Raw genomic sequence first — 12,737 nt, 5'->3', positions numbered from 1 at the left:
TTACAAGAACATGATCAATCTCATACATCACATATATCTCATTGATCACATCCTTTTGGCCATATCACATCACAAGGCATATGCTGCAAAAACAAGTTAGACATCCTCTAATTGTTGTTGCATGTTTTTACGTGGCTTCTATAGGTTTCTAGCAAGAACGTTTCTTACCTACGTAAAACCACAACGTGATATGCCAATTTCTATTTACCCTTCATAAGGACCCTTTTCATCGAATCCGTTCCGACTAAAGTGGGAGAGACAGACACCCGCTAGCCACCTTATGCAACTAGTGCATGTCAGTTGGTGGAACCTGTCTCACGTAAGCGTACGTGTAAGGTCGGTCCGGGCCGCTTCATCCCACAATGCCGCCGAAACAAGATAAGACTAGTAGTGGCAAGAAAATTGGCAACATCTACGCCCACAACAAGTTTATGTTCTACTCGTGCATAGAAACTACGCATAGGCCTGGCTCATGATGCCACTGTTGGGGATCGTAGCAAAAATTTAAAATTTTCTACGCATCACCAAGATCAATCTATGGAGTCATCTAGCAACGAGAGAGAGGAGTGCGTCTACATGCCCTTGTAGATCGCGAGCGGAAGCGTTCAAGTGAACGGGGTTGATGGAGTCGTACTCGTCGTGATCCAAATCACCGATGACCGAGCGCCGAACGGACGGCACCTCCGCGTTCAACACACGTACAGAGCAGCGATGTCTCCTCCTTCTTGATCCAGCAAGGGGGAAGGAGAAGTTGATGGAGATCCAGCAGCACGACGGCGTGGTGGTGGAAGTAGCGGGATTCCGACAGGGCTTCGCCGAGCGCTGCGGGAGGAGGGAGATGTGTCACGGGAGGGAGAGGGAGGCGCCAGGGGCTGTGGTACGGCTGCCCTCCCTCCCCCCTCCTATATATAGGCCTCCTGGGGGGCGCTGGCCCTGGGAGATCTGATCTCCAAGGGGGGCGGCGGCCAAGGGGTGGCTTCCCCCCCCCCCCCAAGCCAAGTGGGAGGCGCCCCCACCCCTAGGGTTTCCAACCCTAGGCGCAGGGGAGGCCCAAAGGGGGGCGCACCAGCCCACCAGGGGCTGGTTCCCCTCCCACTTCAGCCCATGGGGCCCTCCGGGATAGGTGGCCCCACCCGGTGGACCCCCGGGACCCTTCCGGTGGTCCCGGTACAATACCGGTAACCCCCGAAACTTTCCCGGTGGCCGAAACTGGACTTCCTATATATAATTCTTCACCTCCGGACCATTCCGGAACTCCTCGTGACGTCCGGGATCTCATCCGGGACTCCGAACAACTTTCGGGTTACCACATACTAATATCTCTACAACCCTAGCGTCACCGAACCTTAAGTGTGTAGACCCTACGGGTTCGGGAGACACGCAGACATGACCGAGTCGACTCTCCGGTCAATAACCAACAGCGGGATCTGGATACCCATGTTGGCTCCCACATGTTCCACGATGATCTCGTCGGATGAACCACGATGTCGAGGATTCAATCAATCCCGTATACAATTCCCTTTGTCAATTGGTACGTTACTTGCCTGAGATTCGATCGTCGGTATCCCAATACCTCGTTCAATCTCGTTACCGGCAAGTCACTTTACTCGTACCATAATGAATGATCCCGTGACCAAACACTTGGTCACATTGAGCTCATTATGATGATGCATTACCGAGTGGGCCCAGAGATACCTCTCCGTCATATGGAGTGACAAATCCCAGTCTCGATCCGTGTCAACCCAACAGACACTTTCAGAGATACCTGTAGTGTACCTTTATAGTCACCCAGTTACGTTGTGACGTTTGGTACACCCAAAGCACTCCTACGGCATCCGGGAGTTACACGATCTCATGGTCTAAGGAAATGATACTTGACATTGGAAAAGCTCTAGCAAACGAACTACACGATCTTTGTGCTATGCTTAGGATTGGGTCTTGTCCATCACATCATTCTCCTAGTGATGTGATCCCGTTATCAATTTCATCCAATGTCCATAGTCAGGAAACCATGACTATCTGTTGATCAACGAGCTAGTCAACTAGAGGCTTAGTAGGGACACGTTGTGGTCTATGTATTCACACATGTATTACGATTTCCAGATAACACAATTATAGCATGAACAATAGACAATTATCATGAACAAGGAAATATAATAATAACCATTTTATTATTGCCTCTAGGGCATATTTCCAACAAACTTCGCCTTCCTCCGGCGACTCAATGCAATCCAGCTTGCCGGCTTTCTAAACCGCTCCCGGGTAATGATGATCAGTTGATTTTATGCTTATCTTACTCATGTGTTTGCACTAACCCTTTGACTTGCAGTGTACAAGTGAAACCCAGCAAGAGGGCAAAGAAAAATAAGCCGGCCGAAGAGCCGGTCCTGGCTGAGCCGGAACTCAGAACGGCTGCTCCTGATGCCTCTGCTGATGAACCGCTGGTTGTGCCATCTCCTGATGCCACCACTGCTCCATCTGCTGAACAAGCTATGGAGAACCCGGAGATTCCCAGCCCAGCTCATCCAGATGATCCGGATGTTGAGATCATCCGGACTGAGTTTGTCAAACCGGGACGACCTACCATGCTGGCCAAGTGCTCTGCCAAGGAAGAACTTCTGGAGCGCCACCGGGCCAAGCTGGCCGTCACTGATTATGCTCATCTGAGCATTGAATATATTGTCTCTGGCTATGTGAATCAAGTGCACAACAGCCGGGATCTGGAGATTGACATGGTGAAACAAATACAGCAAAAATCTGAGGTACAACTCTCTTTCTTACTCCATAGTTATACTTACCATGCCAGCCCCCAAGTCTATTACTTATGATAAAATATGTTATAGACTTAATACCGGCTTAGTAATCACTGCAAGAAAAACGGCTTACCTGATAGCACTCAAGGTCCGGTTTAATCAGCATATCTGAACCGGTCCTTACCTTGTTTAATCAAGTAGTTGAACAGCAATATGCATTAGCCCCCAAGTGCCAAGTACCTTTGCTTGCAAAGTGCTTGGGACTTATTTGCATGAACCGCCACTGTAAATAGAGCTCTTCAGCATACATTAGCCCCCAAGTGCCAAGTGTCTTTGCTTGCAAAGTGCTTGGGACTTAATGTTACATTATAATCACCCTAACTCTGACCCGGAATTTATACAGGCCGCCGTCAAGGAATTTGAATCGAAGATCTCTGATTTAAAGAACTGCCTGAAGACTCAAGAAAATGAAACCCAAAAGGCCAACTCCAAGTTTGAAATCAGTGTATCTGCTCAAGAGAAACTGAAGAAGAAATTTGAAGCAGAGAGAAAAGCCTGGGCGGATGAAAAGGCGGCTTTGCTCAGCCGGGCCGAACAAGCGAAGGCTACTCTTGCTGGAACAGCCACTGAGCTATCCGGCTTAAAACACCATGTTTCTCAGATGGTCTCCACAATCTTTGGTAAGCTACTCTATAAGTGTTTAGCTAGTTTACATCTTTTCCAAAGAGCATCTCAATTATCATCAGCTTACCTGTCTTTGCAATGCAGGCCCTAGAAGCTCCAATCTTAATCAAAATGTGCTGACAAAATTGAAGGCGGTTTATACCTTGGTAGAGCAAATTTACACCGGGTCACAACGTGCCTTAGCCGTTGTGGCTCTGTCAAATGAAGTTCCCACTCACCTGGCGGATGTACTCAGGCGGCTTGCCGTACTTCCTCAACGCTTCCAAGAGTTGAGATGGGCTTCTGCAAGAGCCGGAGCTATAGCCGCTCTGAGCCGGGCCAAGGTGTTTCTACCGGAGCTAGACCCGGCCGACATCGCCCTTGGGTATCCCAGCTTGAAGGAAGACGGCACCCCCTTTGACCAGAAGGACTTCGCCGCTTGTGTGAAGAATGTACGCCCTATGGCCACTTTGATTGGCAATGACACAGATCTTACCAAATATCAACCGGGCTATGACGCAGAGAATCAGAGAATCCCAACACCACGTTATGAAGCAGTCAGCCAGATTCCTCCAACTCGTAAGCATACCTTCGCCCCTGAAGTTGAAACGGCCGGGTTAATTGATGATGAGGCTCAATTTGAAGCCTTGAGTGGCATTGACTGGAAATCATCAACCTTCCAGGTCATGGAAATAGCCGGAGGAGCGGAGAGGGATGACCCGGAAACCTCAGGCCAACAACGCCTTTGATATCGCAGGCGGCTCACGGTTATGTCTTAAAAGACGATGCCTCACCTTTTGGACTCGGGGAGTCATGTAATAGAGTAGGACAAACACTTAATTCTGTCGTGCCATCGCGCACGTGTGTAGCGCTCAACATTGTTTAAGCTGCTCTTTTATATTCTTCCGAGTTATGCTTGATCCTCTGTTTTCCTTATGTTTAAAGAGTTGTCTCTAACTGTCCTGTATAGAAAAACAAATCACAAGTCCCTTGGCGGCTTACCGCATGGAGAGTCATACACTTTTCATATAACCCGGAATCATAACAAACCGGTCCTCCATTATATCCTTGAGACAACCATAACAGCATACCTGTGATCCTTCAAGTACACCTCCGGTTTATGTGATCCGAATAATGAGTAAAAAACCCCACTATGTAACATGATGCTTATCATGTGCGATCAACTTTATTGACCAAAGTTAAGCCGATGGAGTAGAAACCACCCTTGAACACTTTAGATATAATCAAAATAACTTGTTTGCAACAAAGAGACTTCAAAAATTTGGAGGCTTCTGATTCGAATACGACCGGAGAACCATCCCAAAGGGGTTAAGCTAAGATTCGAATACGATGATATAGCCCCCAGTGGCTTTGGCGTTGCCGATCAAGAGGGTATCGACAGCTATGTTCTCTTCGGTTCGAATACGACCTATGTTTGAACAGGAAGCCCCCAGATGATCTTGAGAGTTGTTTAACGACGCTGATTCGAATACGATCCATGTCGGTTCCCAAAGGGGGTTGAGCCATGATTCAAATATGATCAAGAAACTCCCCAGTGAGCTCGGCAATATGCCAATCAAGTGGGTATCGACAGCTATGTTCTCTTTGGTTCGGATACAACCTATGTTTGAACAGGAAGCCCCCAAGTGATCATATATTTAACGGCTAGATTCGAATACGATCATAAGCCGGATCAGCCTCCAAGTGATCGTGTGATATCATAATGAAAATAACAATGACACATTTACCTTTGGAGGGGGAAAAAGGATAGAGGTCCTGCTTTATTATTCATCATAATATATACATGGCTATAGAAATATGTACATTACGAGAGCCAGTGGCTCAGGTGTAATAAGGCCGAAGCTGAGCTATATTCCACGGCCGGCAGGTCTCCTCCTCCGACTTACGTGAATCTTTGTGCTCTTGAATATCGATGAGGTAGTATGACCCGTTGTGCAAGTTCTTGCTAACCACAAAGGGCCCTTCCCAAGGTGGGGATAGCTTGTGTGCATCTGTCTGATCTTGGATGAGCCGGAGCACCAAATCACCTTCCTGAAAGGTCCTGGACTTAACCCAGCGGCCGTGATAGCGGCGCAGGTCTTGTTGGTAAATCGCCGAGCGAGCTGCTGCTACGTCACGCTGTTCGTCCAGCAAGTCAAGATCATCTTGACGCGCTTGCTCATTGTCCGCCTCGACATAAGCCGCCACTCGAGGCGAGTCATGACGGATGTCGCTAGGGAGAACCGCCTCAGCTCCATAGACCATGAAGAAAGGTGTGTAACCCGTAGACCTGTTAGTAGTAGTATTGATGCTCCATAACACAGAGGGTAACTCCTCCACCCAACAACCCGGTGTCCGTTGCGAAGGGACCAAAAGCCGGGGCTTGATGCCCTTCAAGATTTCCTGATTGGCTCTCTCAGCTTGACCATTGGATTGGGGGTGAGCTACTGATGAAACATCAAGACGAATATGCTCTCGTTGGCAAAATTCTTCCATGGCGCCTTTAGACAGATTAGTACCATTGTCAGTTATAATGCTGTGTGGAAAACCAAAGCGAAATATCACCTTTTTCATGAACTGAACCGCCGTGGCTGCGTCACACTTGCTGACTGGTTCTGCCTCAACCCACTTTGTGAACTTGTCCACGGCCACCAAGAGGTGGGTCTTCTTATCCTTGGACCTTTTGAAAGGCCCAACCATATCAAGCCCCAGACTGCAAATAGCCAAGTGATTGGAATCATCCTCAACTCTTGAGCCGGCACGTGAGCATGTCTTGAGAACTTCTGACAACCGTAACATTTACTGACTAAGTCCTCTGCGTCAGCGTGAGCCGTCAGCCAATAAAAACCATGACGAAAAGCTTTCGCCACAAGGGATTTTGAGCCGGCATGATGGCCACAATCCCCCTCGTGAACCTCTCGTAAAATTTCTTGACCCTCCTCAGGGGAAACACAACGCTGAAAAGCCCCAGTAACACTGCGATGATGCAGCTCGCCATTGATGATTATCATTGACTTAGAACGCCGGGTTATTTGTCTGGCCAAAGTTTCATCCTCAGGCAATTCTCCCCGGGTCATGTAAGACAAGTATGGCACTGTCCAATCTGGGATGACGTGAAGAGCCGCCACCAACTGTGCTTCTGGGTCAGGAATAGCCAAGTCTTCCTCTGTGGGCAACTTGACAGAAGGGTTATGTAGAATATCTAAGAAAGTATTAGGCGGCACCGGCTTACGCTGAGAGCCGAGCCGGCTTAAGGCATCAGCCGCCTCGTTCTTTCTGCGGTCAATGTGCTCCACTTGATAACCCTGAAAATGCCCGGCGATGGCATCAACTTCACGGCAATAAGCCGCCATGAGGGGGTCCTTGGAATCCCACTAGCCTGATACCTGTTGAGCCACCAAATCGGAGTCGCCAAAGCATCTCACCCGGCTTAAGCTCATCTCCTTAGCCATCCGAAGACCATGGAGCAAGGCCTCATACTCAGCTGCATTGTTAGTACAGGGAAACATCAACCGTAGCACATAACGAAATTTGTCACCTCGAGGGGAAGCTAAAACGACTCCAGCCCCCGAGCCCTCCAACTGCCTGGACCCGTCGAAGTGAATAGTCCAGTATGTGTTATCTGGCCTCTCCTCAAGCATCTGCAGTTCTGTCCAGTCGTTGATGAAGTCTACCAATGCTTGAGATTTGATTGCAGTGCGTGGCACATACTTTAAATCATGAGGCCCAAGTTCAATGGCCCACTTAGCAACTCTTCTGGTGGCTTCTCTGTTTTGGATGATATCTCCTAAAGGAGCAGAACTAACCACAATGACGGGGTGGCCCTGGAAATAATGCTTAAGCTTCCGGCTTGCCATGAACACCCCATAAACAAGCTTCTGCCAATGTGGATACCGTTGCTTGGAATCAATGAGTACTTCACTGACGTAGTAAACCGGCCGCTGAACCGGATGTTCCTTACCCGCCTCCTTGCGCTCCACCACGACGGCCACACTGACGGCTCGTGTGTTAGCGGCTACATACAACAATAAGGGCTCCTTATCGACAGGAGCAGCAAGGACTGGCGGCTCAGCTAACTGTCTTTTCAAATCCTCAAAAGCAGCATTAGCAGCATCACTCCAGACAAAGTCATCTATTTTCTTCATCATCTGATACAGTGGTATGGCCTTTTCGCCCAACCGGCTTATAAATCGACTCAAAGCAGCGATGCGACCCGCCAGACGCTGGACGTCATTTATGCACGCCGGCTTAGCCAGAGAGGTAATTGCCTTGATCTTCTCCGGGTTAGCTTCAATGCCTCTGTGAGAAACTAGAAAACCCAAGAGCTTGCCTGCAGGGACACCAAAAACACACTTGGCCGGGTTAAGCATCATCTTGTAGACCCGGAGATTATCAAAGGCCTCTCTCAGATCATCTATCAAGGTCTCCTTCTCTCTGGATTTGACCACAATATCATCCACATAAGCATGAACGTTGCGCCCAATCTGGTTATGAAGACAATTCTGCACGCAATGCTGGTAAGTCGCCTGTGCACTCTTGAGCCCAAAAGGCATAGACACATAACAGAAAGCTCCAAAGGGAGTAATGAACGCCATCTTCTCTTGGTCCTTAACAGCCATTTTGATCTGATGGTAACCAGAGTATGCATCCAAAAAACTCAAACGCTCACAACCCGCCGTAGCATCAATAATTTGATCAATACGAGGGAGAGCAAAAGGATCAGCCGGACAAGCCTTGTTTAAATCCGTATAATCCACACACATCCGCCAGGTGCCGTTCTTTTTGAGTACGAGCACCGGGTTAGCTAACCATTCTGGATGAAAGGCTTCCACAATGAACCCGGCCGCCAAGAGCCGAGCTACTTCCTCACCAATGGCCTTCCGCCTCTCCTCATTAAACCGACGGAGGAATTGCCTGACTCGCTTAAATTTTGGATCAATATTAAGAGTGTGCTCAGCGAGCTCTCTCGGTACACCCGGCATGTCAGAAGGTTTCCATGCAAAGATGTCCCGGTTCTCACGGATGAACTCGATGAGCGTGCCTTCCTATTTAGGATCCAGATTGGCACTGATGCTGAACTGCTTAGATGAGTCACCTGGAACAAAGTCAACAAGCTTAGTCTCATCGGCCGACTTAAATTTCATTACCGGCTCATGCTCCATGGTTGGCTTTTTCAGAGACGTCATATCGGCCGGGTCAACATTATCCTTATAAAACTTCAACTCCTCTGTCGCACAAATAGATTCAGCGTAAGCAGCGTCACCTTCCTCGCACTCCAAAGCTACTTTTCGGCTGTCGTGAACCGTAATGGTCCCATTGTGACCCGGCATCTTGAGCTACAAGTATACATAACATGGCCGTGGCATGAACTTGGCGTAAGCTGGCCGCCCAAATAGAGCATGGTACGGGCTTCTGATCTTAACCACCTCAAAAGTCAGTTTTTCCGCCCTGGAGTTGTACTCATCTCCAAAGCCTACTTCCAGCTCGATCTTACCAACTGGATACGCCGACTTACCAGGCACCACGCCGTGGAAAACAGTATTGGACTGGCTGAGGTTTTTATCGGTTAATCCCATACGACGGAAGGTCTCATAATAGAGGAAGTTGATGCTGCTGCCCCCGTCCATGAGCACCTTAGTGAATTTATACCCTCCAACCTGAGGAGCCACCACCAAAGCCAGGTGACCCGGATTATCAACCCGGGGAGGGTGATCCTCCCTACTCCACACAATAGGTTGCTCAGACCATTGCAAGTAACGTGGAACCGCCGGCTCAACAGCGTTCACAGCCCTTTTATGAAGCTTCTGGTCTCGTTTGCACAAACTGGTAGTAAATACATGATACTGCCCACTGTTGAGCTGCTTTGGATTGGTCTGATATCCCCCTGCTGCTGCTGCTGATTACCCTGGCCAGATTGCTAGTTGAAACCCCCTTGGTTACTTTGAAAATTCTGAAAATTGGAATTTTAACCGCCGCCCGGGCCATGAAAGTCGCCGCCGCCTGAGCCGCCGCCCTGCCCATTGTTGCCATTGAAAGTGTTGGAATTTTTGAAAGCTTTCATGATTGCACAGTCCTTCCATAGATGAGTGGCTGGCTTCTCCCTAGAACCGTGCCTTGGACAGGGCTCATTCAACAATTGCTCAAGCGTCGGACCTGATCCGGCGGATCGGGGAGGTGGTCTCCCCTTACGTCGGTGGTTGTTACCTTGCGCATTGGCGTTGGCCACAAATTCCATACTGCCATCAGCTTTACGTTTATTACTTCCCTGGTTCGCCGGGTTATGCTGAGGGCCCTTGCCGTTGCCATTCTTCTTTCCCTTCCCTGTCTTTTCCTCATCAGACACGGGATCCTTGGTACTATCAGAGTCGGCGTACTTGACCAGAGCCGCCATCAGCGTACCCATATCGTTGCAATCGCGCTTGAGCCACCCAAGTTTCATCTTCAGGGGCGCAAAACAACAATTTTGCTCCAACATCAAGACCACAGAGCCGGCACCCATCTTATCAGACGAATGTATTATCTCTTTGACCCGGCGTACCCAATGGGTTGTAGACTCGCCTTCTTGCTGTTTGCAGTTAGTCAAATCCACAATTGACATAGATTGCCTACATGTATCTTTAAAGTTTTGGATGAACCGGGCTTTTAGCTCTGCCCATGACCCGATGGAATTGGGCGGCAGTCCCTTCAACCAAGTGCGGCAGTCCCATCAAACATCATGGTGAAGTATTTGGCCATTGCCGCTTCGCTGACCTCCAGCAACTCCATAGCCATCTCGTAGCTCTCAACCCATGCTCCGGGCTGTAAATCAGCCGTGTAATTAGGTACCTTCCTAGGTCCTTTGAAATCCTTGGGCAGACGTTCGTTACGGAGAGCCGGCACCAGGCAAGGGACGCCTCCGGCTCTTGTAGCCGTGCCTGCCTCAACAGAAGCCGTCGGGTGAACCGGAAAAGGCTGGTAAGCCGTCATCTGAGCCGCCTGCTCAGCTTCCTGACGCGCTCTGTCTTGATCTACCGCATTAAAGGCTCCATTATGTGCCGGGCCATGCCCCCCAGGAAAGTCAAGGCGCCGGACGTTGCTTGAGCCGGTCACCGACGCCATGTGTCTGCTATAACTCGGACTCCGGTTTTGACGAATTGCCTGTCGAGGGGTCGAATGAATCCTGTCTCGGCTATATGAATATGCCTCCTGCTGCGCCAAAGCCGTCTGAAGAAGTTCTCTGACTCTGCGGGTTTCGACCGCCGTTGGGGAGTCACCCTCAACCGGAAGAGCCGCTAGTCGCGCTGCTGCAGCGATCATGTTTTCCAACGGGTTAGAATAATGACCCGGTGCTGTTGGCACGTACGGAGGCGGTGCAGTAATCACACGGGGAGGCCCCATCACTGGTGGCTGAACCAGCGTTCCCACCCCGGGTGCTGTGATCTGATTCATCTCTGGCGGGTTGCTAGGCCCTACACCGGGTGTGTTGAAGAGGTTGCGAGGGTCATAAACCGGAGGGAGCCGAGATTGAGCTTTCTGATGCCTCCTTCTCATGACCTCATTGGATGCGTTCTGATCCATCGTGAGCCAGAAATACTGCGCCTGAATAAACTGAGCCTGGGCGTCCAGAGCCGCCCGCTCTGCAGCCATCCTAACTCCTTCCGCTGCCAGGTCTTCCTTGGCCTGCGCTATGTCCAATTTTAGTTGTGCTATTTCTGCATCATGTTGAGCTTGATCCGCCGGGACGATCGTGGCAGTTAACAGGGCCGTCATCTTATCTGTGAGATCCATTAGCACTTGAGCCGGCGAGTGCACAGGGCCTCCTGCCCCAGCGGCGGGGTTTTTGAACAGGTTGTGTGCCGGCCATGAATATTCCAACCCGGCTTGGCGGCTCAAAGGGGTCCGGAATACTGTCGCCATCGGAACAACCCCCGAGCCTGCCATCTTGAAGTTGATACAATGAGTTGGTCTCATCTGTGGACGACTCGCCGTCAGAGCGGGCGGCCGTCTCATCGCCAGATCCAGATCCTTCAGAGAGTCCTCCATGGACGCATCCCACGAAAGCATGCTTCAAGGCAGGCAGAGTCTGGGCGGGTCTCGCACGCTGAGCCGTCTCGACGAGGTCGGTGCAGAGGTCCGGCTCAGGGCCTGGCTCGCCAATCTTGCCAATGAAAACGTGGATTCCGCCGAAGGGGACCCGGTACCCGTAGTCGATTGAGCCGGCGTCTGGGCCCCAGCCTGCATCGTCGATGTAGAGCTTTCCGCGATGACTCTTGGTCATCCGGCCCACAACGTATCCCTTGAGCCCTTCGAAGCTGCCCTTCAAGAACTCAAATCCACCATGCACTGGCCCCACGGTGGGCGCCAACTGTCGTAGAATTGTCACGGCAGATGTCCTCGTGCAAGGACTTAGTCGTGGAGCCATCGCAACTAGGAAGCTTAAAGGGGTTAGACAGGACAAAGGACATGAGGATTATACTGGTTCGGCCCCTTACGGTGAAGGTAAAAGCCTACTCCAGTTGAGGTTGGATTACTTAGGGTTTCGATGACCAGGGAGCTAAACCGCTGTGCCTGGCTATCGATCTGATCTTTCTTGTCTTGAACCGCCGCTGGGTCGTCCCTTTATATAGAGAGGTTAACGCCCAGCGGCTCTCAGAAACCCGGCCGGCTTATAACAGTGTCCGGCTCCGACTCCTAACTATTCCTACCTTACACTACAAGTCATGCCTTAACGGCGGTTTATCACTACAGGCCTTAAGCCGCCTCTAGGCCTTAAGCCCATTACTGAACCGCCGTCCTCAAGCTTGATATTGGGCTTCATGGGATGATCGTCGTGACGTAACCCGGCCCCTCCTGGGCGGGTGACACCAGTAGTTATATCCCCAACAATACCGGTATTATGTTCCTTGAGTTTGCGTTCCTTACGCGGTTGGGTGATTTATGGGACCCCCTTGACAGTTCGCCTTGAATAAAACTCCTCCAGCAAGGCCCAACCTTGGTTTTACCATTTGCCACCTAAGCCTTTTCCCTTGGGTTTTCGCGAGCCTGAGGGTCATCTTTATTTTAACCCCCCCCCCCCCGGGCCAGTGCTCCTTCGAGTGTTAGTCCGAAATGAGTAGACTGCGGGGCCACCTCGGGGAAACTTGAGGCCTGGTTTTACTCGTAGGATGTCTCATCCGTTGTGCCCTGAGAACGAGATATGTGCAGCTCCTATCGGGATTTGTCGGCACATCGGGCGGCTTTGCTGGTCTTGTTTTACCATTGTCGAAATGTCTTGTAAACCAGGATTCCGAGACTGATCGGGTCTTTCCGGGAGAAGGTTTATCCTTCGTTGACCATGAGAGC

This window comes from Triticum aestivum, chromosome 5D (assembly GCF_018294505.1).
Source record: "Triticum aestivum cultivar Chinese Spring chromosome 5D, IWGSC CS RefSeq v2.1, whole genome shotgun sequence".
NCBI lineage: Eukaryota > Viridiplantae > Streptophyta > Magnoliopsida > Poales > Poaceae > Triticum > Triticum aestivum.
This window is presented reverse-complemented; position numbering follows the sequence as displayed.